Genomic DNA, 6,994 nt, shown 5'->3' with positions numbered 1-6,994 from the left:
TTTCCCAACCTCTTGCTACCGTGTCTACATACCCTAAGGAAAACCTGCCTGTATAAAAACTCTGGTCCATTTTCACAAAACCTGGTGTCTTTGCCTCTTCCAGGGTCTTTCAAGTTATTTAGATTCTATAACACATACAGGAAATATGCTATACTTTGTCAGGTCTCCATGTTTAAAGCTTTGAAACCATCCAAACCTTCTTCCTTTCACGATAAACTTCTCAAGTGATAGTCCATATACCTCTTTCTTAATCCTCTTAGAAGAACTTTAGGAACAGGGTTAGGCCCAAGTAAGGCAGTCTGGTCAGGCTGTGTAATTGGTATAACAGGTGGCTAGAAAGGCATTTTTGGCTAACAAGCCCTGTGGGGAAAACTAAAATAACACTTACATTCCAGTTCTGCAAGTAAGCAGTTTGGAAACTGCCATTCCACTCCGTCTTAACAAGTAAAAAGCTGAACAGACTGAAAAATCCACAACTCTTCTTGGATCCATAAGAGAAAAGAGGACACAGAGCAAACTGCTGCTCTATGACTGGAAAGACAACAGGTGAATACAGGCAGTCACGGCTTCCTGGAGCAGAGACTCACGGGGGAAACCAACTTGGGAACTAGCACTGGGGTAGTAAAACCTTAACTGTAACTGACAAACTGCTCAGTTAAAAACTGAGAGTTAAAAACTCCAGGAGGACCCAGTCATAAGGGGGTTCCCACAATATTGTGAGATTTACCTCCAAGAGTCCAACTAGATTTCCATACTAAATATCAGAGAAAAATCCTCTCTGGCTTCCAACAGGGGGAGGGGAAAAGAAACCATTTTGAGAGACACCAAAGCACTCAGTTTTTCTTAACAAGGCCTGCCATTGTGGGGCAACCAGTCAAGCAGAGCTTGACCTGCTGGGCTATTATCAGAGCCTAACTGACCTGGGGAAGGGGAATACCCACCTCCAGCCAGCTCTAGCCTTCCACAAAAGGAAGCCCACCATAGCCATTCTGTCCTCTCTGAGGGGAGAGAAAAAACTAAGAAACACTTGTAAAGTCCACAGTCCAGAAGCATAAGGCAACTAAAAGACTGAGACCTAATCATAGGACTACAGAGTGCTTTGCTTCCCTCCCCCTCACACCTCACCACCAGAACACTAAAGGCCTACTTACAGCAGATCCTTTTAGTTGGCACATCATGTCTGGCTATCAAGGCATACCAAAAGACAAAAAAACACAATTTGAAGAAACAAAGCAAGTACATGGCAGGATGTTGGAATTATCAGACTGAATTTTAAAAAACTATGATTAATATGATAAGGACTCTCCTGGGTAAAGTAGACATCATGTAAGAACACATGGCCAGTGTAATCAGAGAGAGGGAAATCCTAAGGAAGAACCAAAAGAAACGCTAGAGACAAAAAATTGTAACAGAAATTTAAAATGGCTTTGATGGGCTTATTAGTAGACTAGACTGAAGAATCTCTGAGCTAGAGGATACGCCAACAGAATCCTTGAAAACTAAAAAGCAAAGAGAATGAAGACAAAAACACAGAACAGAATGTTCAAGGACTGTGAGACAACTAAAGAAGGTGAAACATATATGTAATGGGAAGATGGAGGGACAGAGAGAGGGAGGGAGGAAGAAAGGAAGGAAGGAAAGAAGGGAGGGAGGGAGGCAGGGAGGGAGGGAGGAAGGAAGGAAGAAAAGAGAAGAAATATTTAAAACAATGACGTCTGAGAAGTTCCCCAAATTAATGTCTCACACCAAACCACCAAACCATATGATAAATGCCAAAAAAACTACACCTCAGCATATCGTTTTCAAAATACAGAAAATCAAACATAAACAAAAAAACCAGAAAGAAGTCAGAGGAAAAAAACACCTTATCTATAAAGGAACAAAGATAAGAATTACATCCAACTTCCAACTTCTCAGAAGCCATGCAAGTGAGAGTGGAGTAAAATATTTAAAGTGTTGAGATAAAAAAACCATCAACCGGGGCCGGCCCGGTGGCGAAAGCAGTTAAGTGCGCGCGCTCCGCTGCGGCGGCCCGGGGTTCACTGGTTCGGATCCCGGGCGCGCACCGACGCACTGCTTGGCAAGCCATGCTGTGGCGGCGTCCCATATAAAGTGGAGGAAGATGGGCACAGATGTTAGCCCAGGGCCGTCTTCCTCAGCAAAAAAAAAAAAAAAAGAGGAGGATTGGCGGATGTTAGCACAGGGCTGATCTCCTCACAAAAAAAATAAAAAAAAAAAAAACCATCAACCTAGAATTCTGTACTCTGTAAAATTATCCTATAAGAGTGAAGGAGAAATAAACACTTTCTCAGGCCAATAAAAATTGACAGAATTTGTTGCCAGTAGACGTGCCCTGCAAGAAATGCTAAAAGTCCTTTAGAGGGAAGGAAAATAATATAAGACAGAAACTCAGATCTACATAAAGAAATGAAGAGCACCAAAGAAGAAATAAGTGAAGGTAAGATAAAAATTTTATTTTTCTTATTTTTTTTTTGCTGGGAAAGATTTGCTCTGAACTAACATCTGTTGCCTATCTTCCTCTCTCTCTTTTTTATTTCTCCCTAAAGCCCTAGTACATAGCTGTATATTCTGGTTGTTAAGTCCTTCTAGTTCTACATGAGCCGCCATAATATGGCTACTGACAGACAGGTGGTGTGTTTCTGCACCTGGAACTGAACTCAGGTCGCCAAAGTAGAGCACACCAAACTTTAACTGTAGGTCATCAGGGCTGGCTCTATTTTTCTTATTCTTAGTGGATCTAATATATAACAGTTTGTTCAAAATAATAATAGCAACAATGTAATTGATTATGTTTATGAATATACCCTATGTATGCTTATATATACGTGAAATGAATAACAGCAAAGATAAAAGGGAAGGAAAGAAGGAACTAGTGTTATTTTGTTATTATAAGGTATTGACACTATATGTGAAGCAGTATAGTGTTATTTGAAAGTGAACTAGGTTAGTTATAAATGTATATTGCAAACTCCAGGGCAACAAGTGAAAAAGCAAAAAAAAAAAAAAAAGAAGTGTAACTGATATGCTAAGAAAAAAGGGAAAATGAAATCATATAAAATACTCAATTAAAAAGACAAAAGGCAGAAAAAGAATGGAAGACAAAAATAGACAAACAATAAGGGCAACAAATAGAAAACAGTAAAAAATATAGTAGATAGTAATCCACCTGTATCAATAATCACTTTGAATGTCAATGGTCTAAATGTACCAAGTAAAAGATAAAGATTATCAAAAAACATGGCCTAATTATATGTTGTCTATAAGAAACCCACTTTATATATAAAGATACATAGATCACAAGTAAATGAATGGAGAAAAACACACCATGCTGACACTAATCAAAAGAAAGCTGGAGTAGCTATTTAATTTCAGAGAGAGAAGAATTCAAAGTAAGGAAAAGTTATCCGGGGTAAAGAAGGGCATTACATAACGATAAAGGAGTTAATTCTCCAAGAAGACATAACAATCCTTAACGTGTATGAAACTAACAACAGAGCATCAAACTAAGTGAGGCAAAAACCAATAGAATTGGGAAGAGAAATAGATGAATATACTATCAGGATTGGAGACTTCAACTCCCCTCCATCAAAAATAAGCAGATCCAGCAGGCAGGAAATCAGTAAGAACATAGTTGAATTCAACAACACCATCAATCAACTGGATATTACTGACTTCTACAGATGATTTCACATAGCAACAGCAGAATACACATTATTCTCAAGCTTACATGAAACATTCACCAAGACAGATCACATTCTGGGCCATAAAACATACCTTAACAAATTTAAAAGAATAAAAATCATACAATGTCTGCTCTCAGACCACAATAGAATTAAAGTAGAAATCAATAAAAGAAAGATAACTGGAAAATCCCAAAATATGTGGAGATTAAACAACATGCTTTTAAATCACACATGGGTCAAACAAAAAAAACCTCAAGAGAAATTAGAACATATTTTGAGGGGCTGGCCAAGTAGCGCAAGCGGTTAAGTACGTGTGGTTTGCTGCAGCGGCCCAGGGTTCGCCAGTTTGGATCCCGGGTGCACACCAACGCACCGCTTGTTAGGCCATGCTGTGGCAGCGTCCCATATAAAGTAGAGGAAGATGGGCACGCATGTTAGCCCAGGGCCAGTCTTCCTCAGCAAAAAAGAGGAGGACTGGCATCGGATGTTAGCTCAGGGCTGGTCTTCCTCACACACACAAAAAAACATATTTTGAGATAAATGAAAATACAACTATTCAAAATTTGTGAGATACAGCAAAAGCAGTGCATAGCAAGAAATTTATAGCACTGAATGCATATATTAAAAAAGAAGAGGGGTGGGCCCGGTGGTGCAAGCGGTTAAGTGCGCGCACTCCGCTGCGGTGGCCCGGGGTTCACCGGTTCGGATCCCGGGCACGCACCGACGCACCACTTGTCAAGCCATGCTGTGGTGGTGTCCCACATAAAGTGGAGGAAGATGGGCATGGATGTTAGCCCAGGGCCAGTCTTCCTGAGCAACAAAAAAAAAAAGAGGAAGACTGGCAGATGTTAGCACAGGGCTGATCTCCTCACCAAAAAAAAAAAAAGAAGAAGAGAGATCTAAAATCAACAATCTAAGTTTCCACCCTGGGCAACTACAAAAAGAAGAGCAAATTAAATCCAAAATAAATAGAAGAAAAGAAATAAGAATTAGAGCAGAAATCAATGAAATTGAAAACAGAAAATCAATAGAGAAAAATCAACGCAACCAAAAGCTGGTTCTTTGAAAAGATCAATAAAATTTATAAGCCTCTAGCCAGGCTAAGGAAAAAAAAAAAAGAGGACACAAATTACTAATACCAGAAATAAAAGAGAGAACATCACTACAGATCCCACGGAAATTAAAAGTAAATAAAGAAATATAATGAACAACTCTATGCCCACAGATTTGATAGGCTAGATAAAATGGAGCAATTTCAAGGAACAATTCCTTGAAAGACACCATCTGCCAAAACTCACACAAGAACCAACAGACAATCTGAATAAACCTGTATCTATTAAAGAAATTGAATCGATAATTAACGAAATTCCAAAACAGAAAACACCAGGTCCAGATGGGTTCACTGGTGAATTCTAACAAACATTTAAGGAAGAAATTATATCAATTCTCTACAATCTCCTTCAGAGGACAGAAGCAGAAGGAATATTTCTTAACTCATTCTACGAGGCCAGCATTACCCTAATATCAAAACCAGACAAAGACATTGTAAGAAAAGAAAACTACAGACCAATATCTCTCATGAACATTGATGCAAAAATGCTCAACAGGGGCTGGCCCCGTGCCATAGTGGTTAATTTCGGCACCTTCTGCTTCAGCAGCCCAGGTTCACAGGTCTGGCTCCTGGGCGTGGACCTATACCACTCGTCAGCCATGCTGTGGCGGCAACTCACATACAAAATGGAAGAAGACTGGCACAGATGTTAGCTCAGGGTGAATCTTCCTCAGCAAAAAAAAAAGAAAAAAAATCCTCAACAAAATATTAGCAGAATGAATCTGAAAAAGTATAAAAAGAATTACACACCACAACTAAGTGGAACTGATCCCAGGCATGCAAGGCTAGTTCAACATTAGAAAATCAATTAACGTAATCCATCAGATCAACAGGAAAAAAAGAAAAATCACATGATGATATTAACAGATGCAGAAAAGCATTTGACAAAATCTAACACCTATTCATGATAAAAACTCTCAGTAAACTAAGAATAGAGGGGAACTTTCTCAACTTGAAAAAGACTATCTACATAAAACCTATAGCTAAAATCATACTTATGGTGAGAAATTCAATGCTTTCCCACTAAGTTGGTACAAGGCAAGCATGACCCCCTCACCACTCCTTTTCAACATGGTACTGGAAGTCCTTGGTAATCAAAAAAGGCAAGAAAAAGAAATAAAAGGTATACAGATTGGGAAGGAAGACATAAAACTATTTTTGTTCACAGATTACATGATCATCTCTATAGAAAATCCAAAAAAAATCTACAAAATAACTGGAACTAATAAGTGAATATAGCAAGTTGCACGATATATGTTTAATATACAAAAGTCATTCACTTTCCTATATACCCAAAATGAACAATTTGAAATTAAAAACAGCACCCCTCAAAATGAAATACTTAGGTATAAATCTAACAAAATATATATAAGATCTATATAAGGAAAACTACAAAACTCTGATGAATGAACTCTAAGAAGAACTAAATAAATGGAGAGATATTTCATGTTCATGGATAGGCAGACTCAATATTGTCAAGATGTCAATTCTTCCCAACTTTATCTGTAGATTCAATACAATCCCAATCAAAATACCAGTGAGTTATTTTATAGGTATCTACAAACTGATTTTAAAGTGTTTATGGAGAGGCAAAAGACTCGAATAGCCAACTCAATATTGAAGAAAAAGAACAAAGTTGGAGGACTCACACTACCCAACTTCAACAACTACTATAAAGCTATGCTAATCAAGACAGTGTGGTATTGGCAAAAGGACAGACAGACAAATCAATGGAAGAGAATAGAGAGCCCAGAAATAGACCCCCATAAATATAGTCAACGGATCTTTGACAAAAGAGCAAAGGCAATACAATGGAGTAAAGACAATCTCTGCAATAAATGGTGCTGGAACAACTGGACATCCACATACAAAAAAATGAATCTAGAGAAAGACCTTATACCCTTTAAAAATTAACTCAAAATGGACCATAGACCTAAATCTAAAAGCAAAACTACAAAACTGCTAAAAGATAACATAGGAAACAACCTAGATGACCCTGGGTTTGATGATGCCTTTTTAGATACAACACCAAAGAGACAATTCATGAAAGAAATAATTGATAAGCTGAACTTCAATAAAATTAAAAACTTCTGCTCTGTAAAAGACAACGTCAAGAGAATGAGAAGACAAGTCACAGATTGGAAGAAAATATTTACACAAAAGATACATCTGATAAAGC

This window comes from Diceros bicornis, unplaced genomic scaffold (genome assembly GCF_020826845.1).
Source record: "Diceros bicornis minor isolate mBicDic1 unplaced genomic scaffold, mDicBic1.mat.cur scaffold_55_ctg1, whole genome shotgun sequence".
NCBI classification, from domain to species: Eukaryota; Metazoa; Chordata; class Mammalia; order Perissodactyla; family Rhinocerotidae; genus Diceros; species Diceros bicornis.
Note: the sequence above shows the minus strand (reverse complement) of the source record.